This window comes from Eleutherodactylus coqui, chromosome 12, assembly GCF_035609145.1.
Source record: "Eleutherodactylus coqui strain aEleCoq1 chromosome 12, aEleCoq1.hap1, whole genome shotgun sequence".
NCBI lineage: Eukaryota > Metazoa > Chordata > Amphibia > Anura > Eleutherodactylidae > Eleutherodactylus > Eleutherodactylus coqui.
Genome location: NC_089848.1, coordinates 33,223,018 through 33,238,516, shown reverse-complemented (window position 1 = coordinate 33,238,516; position 15,499 = coordinate 33,223,018).

Below are 15,499 nucleotides of genomic sequence, written 5' to 3'. Positions count from 1 at the left end.
TAACACATCTGTACCGCCCATCATCCACAGTGCAGGGGGAAAGTAAGTGACCCCCTCTGTAATGTAACTAATAACACATCTGTACTGCCCATCATCCACAGTGCAGGAGGAAAGTAAGTGACCCCCTCTGTAATGTCACTAATAACACATCTGTACCGCCCATCATCCACAGTACAGGGGGAAAGTAAGTGACCCCCAATGTAATGTAACTAATAACACATCTGTACCGCCCATCATCCACAGTGCAGGGGGAAAGTAAGTGACCCCCAATGTAATGTAACTAATAACACATCTGTACCGCCCATCATCCACAGTGCAGGGGGAAAGTAAGTGACCCCCTATGTAATGTAACTAATAACACATCTGTACCGCCCATCATCCACAGTGCAGGGGGAAAGTAAGTGACCCCCTCTGTAATGTAACTAATAACACATCTGTACCGCCCATCATCCACAGTGCAGGGGGAAAGTAAGTGACCCCCTCTGTAATGTAACTAATAACACATCTGTACCGCCCATCATCCACAGTGCAGGGCGAAAGTAAGTGCCCCCCTATGTAATGTCACTAATAACACATCTGTACCGCCCATCATCCACAGTGCAGGAGGAAAGTAAGTGCCCCCCTATGTAATGTCACTAATAACACATCTGTACCGCCCATCATCCACAGTGCAGGGGGAAAGTAAGTGACCCCCTCTGTAATGTCACTAATAACACATCTGTACCGCCCATCATCCACAGTGCAGGGGGAAAGTAAGTGCCCCCCTATGTAATGTAACTAATAACACATCTGTACCACCCATCATCCACAGTGCAGGGGGAAAGTAAGTGACCCCCTATGTAATGTAACTAATAACACATCTGTACCACCCATCATCCACAGTGCAGGGGGAAAGTAAGTGACCCCCATATGTAATGTAACTAATAACACATCTGTACCGCCCATCATCCACAGTGCAGGGGGAAAGTAAGTGACCCCCTCTGTAATGTAACTAATAACACATCTGTACTGCCCATCATCCACAGTGCAGGGGGAAAGTAAGTGACCCCCTCTGTAATGTAACTAATAACACATCTGTACCGCCCATCATCCACAGTGCAGGGGGAAAGTAAGTGACCCCCTCTGTAATGTAACTAATAACACATCTGTACCGCCCATCATCCACAGTGCAGGGGGAAAGTAAGTGACCCCCAATGTAATGTAACTAATAACACATCTGTACCGCCCATCATCCACAGTGCAGGGGGAAAGTAAGTGACCCCCTATGTAATGTAACTAATAACACATCTGTACCGCCCATCATCCACAGTGCAGGGGGAAAGTAAGTGACCCCCTCTGTAATGTCACTAATAACACATCTGTACCGCCCATCATCCACAGTGCAGGGGGAAAGTAAGTGACCCCCTCTGTAATGTAACTAATAACACATCTGTACCGCCCATCATCCACAGTGCAGGGGGAAAGTAAGTGACCCCCTCTGTAATGTAACTAATAACACATCTGTACCGCCCATCATCCACAGTGCAGGGCGAAAGTAAGTGCCCCCCTATGTAATGTCACTAATAACACATCTGTACCGCCCATCATCCACAGTGCAGGAGGAAAGTAAGTGCCCCCCTATGTAATGTCACTAATAACACATCTGTACCGCCCATCATCCACAGTGCAGGGGGAAAGTAAGTGACCCCCTCTGTAATGTCACTAATAACACATCTGTACCGCCCATCATCCACAGTGCAGGGGGAAAGTAAGTGCCCCCCTATGTAATGTAACTAATAACACATCTGTACCACCCATCATCCACAGTGCAGGGGGAAAGTAAGTGACCCCCTATGTAATGTAACTAATAACACATCTGTACCACCCATCATCCACAGTGCAGGGGGAAAGTAAGTGACCCCCTATGTAATGTAACTAATAACACATCTGTACCACCCATCATCCACAGTGCAGGGGGAAAGTAAGTGACCCCCTCTGTAATGTAACTAATAACACATCTGTACCGCCCATCATCCACAGTGCAGGAGGAAAGTAAGTGACCCCCTATGTAATGTAACTAATAACACATCTGTACCGCCCATCATCCACAGTGCAGGGGGAAAGTAAGTGACCCCCTCTGTAATGTAACTAATAACACATCTGTACCGCACATCATCCACAGTGCAGGGGGAAAGTAAGTGACCCCCTCTGTAATGTAACTAATAACACATCTGTACCACCCATCATCCACAGTGCAGGGGGAAAGTAAGTGACCCCCCTATGTAATGTAACTAATAACACATCTGTACCACCCATCATCCACAGTGCAGGGGGAAAGTAAGTGACCCCCTCTGTAACGTAACTAATAACACATCTGTACCGCCCATCATCCACAGTGCAGGAGGAAAGTAAGTGACCCCCTATGTAATGTAACTAATAACACATCTGTACCGCCCATCATCCACAGTGCAGGGGGAAAGTAAGTGACCCCCTCTGTAATGTAACTAATAACACATCTGTACCGCACATCATCCACAGTGCAGGGGGAAAGTAAGTGCCCCCCTCTGTAATGTCACTAATAACACATCTGTACCGCCCATCATCCACAGTGCAGGGGGAAAGTAAGTGACCCCCTATGTAATGTCACTAACACACATCTGTACCACCCATCATGCACAGTGCAGGGGGAAAGTAAGTGACCCCCTCTGTAATGTCACTAATAACACATCTGTACCGCCCATCATCCACAGTGCAGGGGGAAAGTAAGTGACCCCCTCTGTAATGTCACTAATAACACATCTGTGCCGCCCATCATCCACAGTGCAGGGGGAAAGTAAGTGACCCCCTCTGTAATGTCACTAATAACACATCTGTACCGGACAAACATGATATTTGCACATCCATTCTTTACGTCCTAAATAAGAAAAGTAAAGGGGCCGCAACTTCAACAATCAGTTCTAAACGTAAAAAAACTGTGATACATCAGATAGTTCTTTTTACAGAAACCTTAACCCCTTAGTGACCAAGCCTGTTTGCGCCTTAATGACCAGGCCAAATTTTGCAAATCTGACGTGTGTCACTTTAACATGGAAAAACACCAGAAAGGTTTTGCATATCCAAGCGATTCTGACATTGTTTTTTCGCCACATGTTGTACTTCATTTAGGCGGAAAAAAAGACCGATAGAATTTGTGTTTATTTATTAAAATCGCCAAAATTTGGAAAATCTTGAAAAAAATCTTCATTTTTTCACATTTCCAACTTTAATATCTTAAATATGTGCAAACCTAATATAGAAATTTTAGCTAAGATATATATTTCCATCCGTTTACTTTATTTTGGGCGCACATCGGGAAAACGTTTTTTTTTTTTTAACCATTTAGGAGACGTACAAATTTAACATTACTTTTCAGCATTTTGAGGAACACTTTGTTTTCCTACACCAAGCCAAGATTGGAAAGGCTCATAGGAGTCAAAATGATAGATCCCCCCACAAGTGACCCCATTTTAAAAACTACACACTTAACGTATTCACTGAGGGGTGTCATGAGTATTTTGACTCCACAGTTTTTTTCAGGAGTCAATGCAATTTAGAAGAGAAAAACTAAAATTTCATATTTTTGCAAATATGTCATTTTAAAGACAGGACTTTTTTCTATAGTACACATGAAAATGAGGATTTGCACGCCAGAATGGATACCCCTGTTTGTCCTGTGCTCAGAAACATACCCATTGTGGCCCTAGTATTATGTCTTGATGCACAATGGGGCCCAAAATGAAAGGAGCAACCGGTGGCTTTCGGAACAGAAATTTTGCTTGAAGGAGATTTAGGCCCTATTACCCACTTGTAGAGCCATTGAGTGACCAAAACGATAGAAAACCCCCACAAGTGATCCTATTTTGAAAAGTAGACCCCTTAACGAATTTATCTAGGGGTATGATGACTTTTTTGACGTCACAGTTTTTGAATGAATCTAAGCCAAGCAGAAGGAAAAAAATTACGATTTTCATTTTTTTGGTAATTCTGTCATTATAAAAGCAGTTTTTTTGTACAGGACATATATGAATGAAGACTTGCACCCCAAAATGGATACCCCTGTTTGTCCTGTGCTCAGAAACATACCCATTGTGGCCCTAGTATTATGTCTGTATGCTACATGGGGCCCAAAATGAAAGGAGCAACCGGTGGCTTTCGGAACAGAAATTTTGCTTGAAGAAGATTTAGTCCCCATTGCCCACTTGTAGAGCCCTTGAGTGACCAAAACGATGGAGAACCCCCACAAGTGACCCAATTTTGAAAAGTAGACCCCTTAACGAATTTATCTAGGGGTACGATGACTTTTTTGACTTCACAGTTCTTGAATGAATCTAAGCCAAGCAGAAGGAAAAATTATAATTTTCATTTTTTTGGCGATTGTGTCAATTTAAAAACTGTTTTTTTTTTGTACAGTGTACTTAGGAATGAAGACGTTCACCCCAAAATTGATACCCCCGTTTCTCCCGTGTTCAGAAACATACCCATTGTGGCCCTAATCTACTTAAAGGAAACATGGTTAGGCCTATAATGGAAGGAGCACCCGCTGGATTTCAGGGTACAACGGAATAAATTCCAGGCCCCATTGCCCACTTGTAGAGCCATTGAGCGGCCAAAACGATAGAGAACCCCCATAAATGACCCCATTTTGAAAACTACACCCCTTTACAAATTCATCTAGGGGTGTACTGCGTATTTTGACCCCACAGTATTTGAATGAATCTAAGCAAAGCAGAAGGAAAAAATTACGATTTTCATTGTTTTGGCAATTTTGTCAATTTAAAAACATTTTTTTTTGTACAGCGTACATAGGAATAAAGACGTTCACCCCAAAATGGATACCCCCGTTTGTCCCGTGTTCAGAAACATACCCATTGTGGCCCTAATCTACTTACAGGACACATGGCTAGGCCCATAATTGAGGGAATGCCCACTGGATTTCAGGGTATAACTGAATAAATTCCAGGCCCCATTGCCCACTTATACGGAAAAAAAATTGACTTCCCAAAAACAATCCCCCCCTCCCCGCCATCCCCATTTTTTGGCATTTCCTAAATATTAGATAAAAGTAATAATATAAACTGCGTTTTATGTCCAAAGACAGGGGTAATTACGGAGGCTGGTTGGGTTGGGCACATGGGGCAAGAAAACCGGGTATCCCCCCTCCTCTCTCGCTTTTTTGGGGGTATTTCGTGACCTCAGCGGCGGGGATGGGGTGTAAAAAGTAGCGCTCTGAGGCTTTGAAATCTTGCTGAGGTGCGGCGGTCTCACACAGAAGGCGCTCAACAAGCTGCTCCTGGAACTGCATGAAGGCGAGCGTTCCCGAGGCTTCTTGTAAATTACGGATTACAGGTAGCGATCTAAATAACGCCGGGCTCACACGGCCGTATGCAGAATCCGCTTGCGGAGGCTGGCAGCAGATCCCAGCTGTGCGCCCGGCTGTGTCCCTGCATACGGCCGCGTAATGTACTGCGCATAACTGCCTACTCACACAGGCGGTCATGTGCAGTACACCGTTTTTTGTTTATATTTCCCGCGCCGTCGCTTAGAGATGACCCGGGTACCCGCAGCCCGTACACAATGTGTTTGCATATGGGCTGCGGGTATATCCGCGGTCATAGAGCACAATGGGCTCTAGGTTGTGAATATCCGCGGTAAAATATAGCATGCCGTGTTCTGTTTCTGCGAGTGGATTACGTAATTCTGACCCACTAATTGGGGGGAATTGTGTAATCCAATGCATGCGATTGATCCGTGGATTACCGCTGATCAAGTGCATGCAGAACCCGTAATTCCTCTCCGGTCATGTGTGACCAGCCTAATGTTAGTTCGCTACTTTATCATGTGACCGGGGACCGCTGAACGAGGCCTACGGTCACTGCTCCAAGCAGTCAGCGACCGTTGGTCGCTGGAAGCAAGGCGGTTTAAAATTTCCTGGGCTTCCCGGCTCCTGCGAATGTGTCCGGCATTTTACCGGCAGGCGCATGCGCAGCAGCCGGAAGGGTCCATGGAGGATAATCGCATCTGGATTCAAATGCGGAAGCCTCCAAGAAGATGTTTCATCTCCCCCCACCGATCGCATCGGTGAGGGGAGATGAAACTGCCGCTTTTTAAAGAACTTTTACGTGATCACCATTATGCATTGGATAACGGCGATCACGTGACCAGTAACTGCATACCGCGGCTCCCCGTGACATCTCCAGGATCTTGGCTACCTTTGGTAGCCAGCAGCAGGGAGATTTTAAATTTCTTGGGCAATCTTTCACTTTTGCGCATGCGTCCGCCATCATGCTGACGGGCGCATGCGCCGAAGCTTGGGTAAGGTCCACAGATCAACATCCCACCAGGGAACAAATCCGGGGACCTTGGGTACGTAATTTCATCCCCCCTTACAGATACGATTCGTAAGGGGAGATGAAACTTTAACTTTTAAAACTTTTTTTTAACTTTTAACTTTTTTTTTTTTTTTACTTTTTAACTTTATATGATCACTGTTATCCGATGGATAACAGTCTCCAGTCATATCTGCCTGTACTCGGCTATCTGTGACAGCCGGGTGCAGGGAGATTTTGAATTTGCCGGGCTCGCCAGCCTTCTGTTTATGCGCGCCACATCGGAGCCGGAAGCCAGGAGTTTCTAAATTTCCCGGGGTGCCAGGCCTTCTGCGCACGTGGCTGACGTAATGCCGCCTGGCGCGCATGCGCAGAAGGCCGGCTTCGGGGCCCTGAGCATCAGGAGAGTGGGGAGCAGTGCGGCGGACGGGGGTGAGTAATCTCAGCTGCCCTGATGGATCCGATCCATCAGGGCAGCTGAATCTTTAACTTTTTAAAAACTTTTTAAAACTTTTATGCGATCAGCGCTATCGATTGGATAGCGCCAATCGCATTGCCGGGGGGGTGGGGTCCCTGCAGCCCAGGATGACAGCTCCATGCTGTCGGCTACCTGTGGGCACCGACAGCATGGAGCTGTCACGGCCAGAGCCCGAGGGGCTTTATTCTCTGCAGGACACATGTTTTTACGTCCTCAGAGAGTAAAGCCCACTTGGGCAGGACGTAAAAACACTATGGGCTGGTCGTTAAAGGGTTAAAGCCTAAGAAAAAGGATTTGTATACGGAGGAGAATCTACCTCACCTCTGTGTGTATATACTGCGGAGAATCTACTTCACTTCTATGTGTATATACTGAGGAGAATCTACCTCACCTCTATGTATATAGGCTGAGGTGACACTACCTCACCTCTATGTGTATATACTGAGGGGAATCTACCTCACCTCTATTTATATATACTGAGGAGAATCTACCTCACCTCTATGTGTATATACTGAGGAGAATCTACCTCACCTCTATGTGTATATGCAGAAGAGAATCTACCACACCTCTATGTGTATATACTGAGGAGAATCTGCCTCACATCGATGTGTATATACTGAGGGGAATGTACCTCACCTCTGTTTATATATACTGAGGAGAATCTACCTCACCTCTATGTGTATATACTGAGGAGAATCTACCTCACCTCTATGTGTATATGCAGAAGTGAATCTACCTCACCTCTATGTGTATATACTGAGGAGAATCTACCTCACCTCTATGTGTATATACTGAGGAGAATCTACCTCACCTCTATGTGTATATACTGAGGAGAATCTACCTTCCCTCTATGTGTATATACCGTGTTTCCCCGATAGTAAGACAATCCCGATTGTAAGACGTATCGGGGGTTTCAGGGGGGTCGGCCAATGTAAGCCGTACCCCGAAAGTAAGACATATGTCTTACTTTCGGGGAAACACGGGGGTATTGCCGCCTCCCTCTCATCTAGCTGCGCGCCGCCTCCTGCCCACGTCCGCACCGTCCCCCTCTCCATACGTCGCCGCGTCTGCCACCTCCCTCTGATCTTAACCCCTTCCCGCTCCAGGACGTACCGTTACGTCCTGGGAGCCTGGTACTTCCCGCAACAGGACGTACCGGTACGTCCTGGAGATAGCGCGGGATCACATAAGATCCCGTGCTATCCCGCAGCGGGAGCCAGCTGTCACTCACAGCCGGCGTCCCGCTGCAACAGCGGGGGGGGCATCAGAGATGCGCCGCCCCGCTGTTAACCCCTTCCCTGCCGCGATCTAAGTAGATCGCGGCAAGGAAAGAGTTCACAGAGGAATCGCGATCCTTCTGTGTCTCCGGCCGCCTTTCGCGATGTCATCGCGAGAGCCCGGCCTGTCGCCATGGCAACAGGACGCCAGACACTGGCGTCCTGTATTGCCTGTGCCTATAATCGCTGTATAGGCGATAAGCCATGGGAGAGCAGTAGCTCTGCCATGCCTTATCACAGCGATCATAGGCATACTGCTGCAAGTCCCTCAGAGGGACTCAAATAGTGTAAAAAAGAAAAATGTAAAAAAAAGAAAAATGTAAAAAAAAAAATTATTTTTTCCAATATAAGACATACCCCGAAAGTAAGACATAGTGGGGCTTTTGGGGATAAAAAGAAAGTAAGACACTGTCTTACTTTCGGGGAAACACGGTACTAAGGAGAATATACCTCACCTCTATGTGTATATACTGAGGAGAATCTACCTCACCTCTATGTATATATACTGAGGTGAGTCTACCTCACCTCTATGTGTATATACTGAGGAGTATCTTCCTCCCCTCTATGTGTATATACTGAAGTGAATCTACCACACCTTTATGTGTACATACTGAGCAGAATCTGCCTCACAATAATGTGTTTATACTGAGGAGAATCTACCTCACCTCTATGTGTATATGCTGAGGAGAATCTAACTCACCTCTATGTGTATATACTGAGGAGAATCTACCTCACTTCTATGTGTATATACTGAAGAGAATCTACCTCACCTCTATGTTTATATACTAAGGAGAATCTACCTCACCTCTATGTGTATTTACTGAGGAGAATCTATGTCACCTGTGTGTGTATTCTAAGGAGAATCTACCTCACCTCTATGTATATATACTGAGGAGAATCTACCTCACCTCTATGTATATATACTGAGGAGAATCTACCTCACCTCTATGTTTATATACCTGGGGGGAATCTACCTCACCTCTTTGTGTATATACTAAGGAGAATCTACCTCACCTCTATGTGTATATACTGAGGAGAATCTACCTCACCTCTATGTGTATATACTGAGGAGAATCTACCTCACCTTTATGTGTACATACTGAGCACAATCTGCCTTACATCTATGTTTATATACTGAGGAGAATCTATCTCCCCTCTACGTATATATACTAAGGAGAATCTATCTCACCTCCATGTATATATACTGAGGTTAATCTACCTCACCTCTATGTGTATATACTGAGAAGAATTTACCTCACCTCTATGATTACATACTGAGCAGAATCTGCCTCACATCTATGTGTATATACTGAGGAGAATCTATCTCACCTCTATGTATATATACTGAGGAGAATCTATCTCACCTCCATGTATATATACTGAGGTTAATCTACCTCAACTCTATGTGTATATACTGAGGAGAATCTATCTCACCTCTATGTATATATACTGAGGAGAATCTACCTCAACTCTCTGTGTATATAATGAGACGAATCTACCTCACTTCTATGTTTATATACTGAGGTGAATCTAACTCACCTCTACGTGTGTATACTGAGGAGTGTTTACCTCAACTCTATGTGTACATACTGAGCAGAATCTGCCTCACATCTATGTGTATATACTGAGGAGAACCTACCTCACCTCTGTGTGTATATACTGAGGAGAATCTACCTCACCTCTGTGTATATACTGAAGACAATCTACTTAACCTCTTTGTATATATACTGAGGAGAATCTACCTCACCTCTGTGTGTATATACTGAGGAGAATCTACCTCACCTGTGTGTGTATTCTGAGGAGAATCTACCACACCTCTATGTGTATATACTGAGCAGAATGTACCTCTCCTGTATGTGTATATACTGAGGAGAATCTACCTCACATCTGTTTGTATATACTGAGGAGAATCTACCTCAACTCTCTGTGTATATAATGAGACGAATCTACCTCACTTCTATGTTTATATACTGAGGTGAATCTAACTCACCTCTGTGTGTATACTGAGGAGTGTTTACCTCAACTCTATGTGTACATACTGAGCAGAATCTCCCTCACATCTATGTGTATATACTGAGGAGAACCTACCTCACCTCCATGTGTATATACTGAGGATAATCTACCTCACCTCCATGTGTATATACTGAGGAGAACCTACCTCAACTCCATGTGTATATACTGAGGTGAATCTACCTCACCTCTATATGTTTATACTGAGGAGTATCTACCTCAACTCTATGTGTATATAATGAGACGAATCTACCTCACTTCTATGTTTATATACTGAGGTGAATCTAACTCACCTCTACGTGTGTATACTGAGGAGTGTTTACCTCAACTCTATGTGTACATACTGAGCAGAATCTGCCTCACATCTATGTGTATATGCTGAGGAGAACCTACCTCACCTCTATGTGTATATACTGAGGTGAATTTACCTCACCTCTATGTTAATATACTGAGGAGAATCTACTTCAACTCTATGTGTATAAACTAAGAAGAATCTACCTCACCTCTATGTATATATACTGAGGTGAATCTACCTCACCTCTATGTGTATATACTGAGGAGAATCTACCTCACCTCTATGTGTATATACTGAGGTGAATCTACCTCACCTATATGTGTATATACTGAGGTGAATCTACCTCACCTATATGTGTATATACTGAGGAGAATCTACCTCCCCTCTATGTATATACTGAGGAGAATCTACCTCACCTCTATGTGTATATACTAAGCGGAATCTGCCTCACGTCTATGTATATATAATGAGGAGAATCTACCTTACCTCTATATATAGGTACTGAGGAGAATCTACCTCACCTCTGTGTATATACTGAAGACATTCTACTTAACCTCTTTGTATATATACTGAAGAGAATCTACCTCACCTCTGTGTGTACATACTGAGGAGAATCTACCTCACCTGTGTGTGTATTCTGAGGAGAATCTACCTCACCTCTATGTGTATATACTGAGCAGAATCTACCTCACCTGTGTGTGTATTCTGAGGAGAATCTACCTCAACTCTATGTGTACATACTAAGCAGAATCTGCCTCACATCTATATGTATATACTGAGGAGAATCTACCTCACCTCTATGTGTATATACTGAGGAGAATCTACCTCACCTCTATGTGTATATACTGAGGAGAATCTACCTCACCTCTATATGTATATACTGAGGAGAATCTACCTCACCTTTATGTTTATATACTGAGGTGAATTTACCTCACCTCTATGTTTATATACTGAGGAGAATCTACTGCAACTCTATGTGTATAAACTGAAGAATCTACCTCACCTCTATGTAGATAGACTGAGGTGAATCTACCTCACCTATATGTGTATATACTGAGGAGAATCTACCTCACCTCTATGTGTATATACTGAGCCGAATCTGCCTCACATCTATGTGTGTATACTGAGGAAAACCTACCTCACCTCTATGTGTATATACTGAGGACAATCTACCTCACCTCTGTGTGTATATACTGAGGAGAATCAACCTCACCTCTGTATATACTAAAGAGAATCTACCTCACCTCTATGTGTATATACTGAGGAGAATCTACCTCACCTCTATGTCTATATACTGAGCCGAATCTGCCTCACATCTATGTGTGTATACTGAGGAAAATCTACCTCACCTCTATGTATATATACTGAGGACAATCTACCTCACCTCTGTGTGTATATACTAAAGAGAATCTACCTCATCTCTATGTGTATATACTGAGGAGAATGTACCTCACCTCTATGTGTATATATTGAGGAGAATGTACCTCACCTCTCTGTGTATATACTGAGGAGAATCTACCTCACCTATATGTGTATATACTGAGGAGAATCTACCTCCCCTCTGTGTATATACTGAGGCGAATCTACCTCACCTCTATGTGTATATACTAAGCGGAATCTGCCTCACGTCTATGTATATATAATGAGGAGAATCTACCTCACCTCTGTGTATATACTGAAGACATTCTACTTAACCTCTTTGTATATATACTGAAGAGAATCTACCTCACCTCTGTGTGTATATACTGAGGAGAATCTACCTCACCTGTGTGTGTATTCTGAGGAGAATCTACCTCAGCTCTATGTGTATATACTGAGCAGAATGTACCTCTCCTCTATGTGTATATACTGAGGAGAATCTACCTCACATCTGTTTATATATACTGAGGAGAATCTACCTCACCTCTATGTGTATATACTGAGCAGAATGTACCTCTCCTCTATGTGTATATACTGAGGAGAATCTACCTCACATCTGTTTGTATATACTGAGGAGAATCTACCTCAACTCTCTGTGTATATAATGAGACGAATCTACCTCACTTCTATGTTTATATACTGAGGTGAATCTAACTCACCTCTATGTGTGTATACTGAGGAGAATCTACCTCACCTCTATGTGTACATACTGAGCAGAATCTCCCTCACATCTATGTGTATATACTGAGGAGAACCTTCCTCAACTCCATGTGTATATACTGAGGTGAATCTACCTCACCTCTATATGTCTATACTGAGGAGTATCTACCTCAACTCTATGTGTACATACTAAGCAGAATCTGCCTCACATCTATATGTATATACTGAGGAGAATCTACCTCACCTTTATGTTTATATACTGAGGTGAATTTACCTCACCTCTATGTTTATATACTGAGGAGAATCTACTGCAACTCTATGTGTATAAACTGAAGAATCTACCTCACCTCTATGTAGATATACTGAGGTGAATCTACCTCACCTATATGTGTATATACTGAGGAGAATCTACCTCACCTCTATGTGTATATACTGAGGAAAACCTACCTCACCTCTATGTATATATACTGAGGACAATCTACCTCACCTCTGTGTGTATATACTGAGGAGAATCAACCTCACCTCTGTATATACTAAAGAGAATCTACCTCACCTCTATGTGTATATACTGAGGAGAATCTACCTCACCTCTATGTGTATATACTGAGGAGAATCTACCTCACCTCTATGTCTATATACTGAGCCGAATCTGCCTCACATCTATGTGTGTATACTGAGGAAAATCTACCTCACCTCTATGTATATATACTGAGGACAATCTACCTCACCTCTGTGTGTATATACTAAAGAGAATCTACCTCATCTCTATGTGTATATACTGAGGAGAATGTACCTCACCTCTATGTGTATATATTGAGGAGAATGTACCTCACCTCTCTGTGTATATACTGAGGAGAATCTACCTCACCTCCATGTGTATATACTGAGGAGAAGCTACCTAACCTTTATGTGTACATACTGAGCACAATCTACCTCACCCCTATGTGTATATACTGAAGAGAATCTACCTCACCTCTATGTCTATATACTGAGGAGAATCTACCTCACCTCTATGTGTATATGCTGAGGAGAATCTACCTCACCTCTATGTGTATATGCTGAGGAGAATCTGCCTCACCTCTATGTGTACATACTGAGCAGAATTTTTTAAGGCTAAAAAGGATCTGCAACCTCCAGTCTGGGGGTAAATTTGAATAAAAAGCGGCGTTACCTTTAACGGTAAAAAGTTGGAAGAATGAGAGCGTCGACACATTCTGCAGAGGGACATCGGTGCATGCAATCAGAGGAGAATCTACCGCTGCTTTATATGTATACATATTGTATTCCTCGGTTCCTTTAGTAATTTGTTCTTCATAAAAATTTTTGTGCGAACAACAGATAAACACCTGTACCAAGGTAATTCGTGCGAAGTCGGGCATATCAGATAGTCTATATCTATCTATCTGCTAATGTACAGGACTGATGGGGTATATGTATAATATATATATATTGGTGTACTGGAATGATGAGGTATATATACACTAGTGCACAGGAATGATGGGGTATATATATACTAGTGTACAAGACTGATGGGGTATGTGTATATATATATATATATATTACTGTGCAGGACAGATATGCTGTATATATATATATACACACACTAGTGTACAGGAGTAATGGGTATATATATATATACTAGTCTACAGGACTGATTGGTTTACATGTATATATATATATACACACTAGTGTACAGGACTGGTGGGCTCTATATACATATATGTATTATAGTGTACTGGTGGGGTGTATGTGTATATATTTATATATATATATATATCAGTGTACAGGACTGATGGGGTATATATATATGCTAGTGTACAGGACTGATTGGTGAGTATATCAAACTACTAATGACCAATTGTCTATATGTTTGTGTGTGAGTGCTTCTCATGCTCCGCCCCTGCTGATGTCATCGCTCTGCCCCCTGGTCATGCCATCAAAGGTCCTACAACATATACAAAACACAGAGTATGACCGACAGAATAACAACACAGTTAGGGCTCTTGCAGAGGGAGGACAAAAATAACAAAATGAGAATACAACTAAGCCATTATTATCTCAGAAGACATAACTCAGCAGTCCTGGCAGAAGACACCGACCTACCGCCACCACAGAGAACCGGTTGGCTAAAGGACCTGTGGTGATGTCACTGCATATATATATATATATAGTTGCAGTGCAGGGGGAAACACACCAGGTCACAACCAAATGCTGAGCGTCTTGTCTTTATTCAGACTTGAACATCACATAAAGTACTGGCATTCTCCAGATAACGTAACATTCAAGGAAAGTCCTTTTAAGTCAGCAGTCCAGCAAAAGCAAACACAAAAGTCTTTTAGCTTTCAATAGGGCATAGTCTCAGCAAACCTTCCCTGCAGCGTGGTGCGGTCTGTCCAGCTCAGGGCTCTCACTCTCAGCCACTGCTGCTTGACAAAGGCTCGTTTCTAGAGTCGAAACGTCGCTTTTTGTGTGCAGAGGAGGCACAACTGCTGTTGTATTCTTATGAATGCATAAAAATCAATCACACCAAAATCTGCTGCCTGACGTTCTTTGTTCTATACTGCTGCTCACACAGGACATCTCCCTCTGAACTGGTCAGCTGCACCAATTTGTATCCACCACCTGCCCTGCTCAGGTGGAATTCCGTACCGGAGTGAGGGACGGACCAGATCTACATCCCGGATGCTAGTAACGTCCGCGATATATACCTTCCGTCCCTCACTTCACCTCTCACCCTGCTAAACCCCCCCCCCCCCCCCTCCGCCCCAAGCCCGGGGGCTGGGCACCAACCTCTACCAAAAGACTGACCCTTGACAGGGAATCCGCATTGCTGTTTGCCTTTCCTGGCATGTGTTCAATTCGAACTCATGTAAGGCCAGGAACCACCTTCTTACCCTGTCATTGTTCCCTTTTCTTTTGTACATCCATTTCAGAGGGGCATGATCCAAAACAAGCTTGAACTTTCTTCCCAGGAGGTAATAACAGAGTGAGTCCAGGGCCCATTTTATCGCCAACC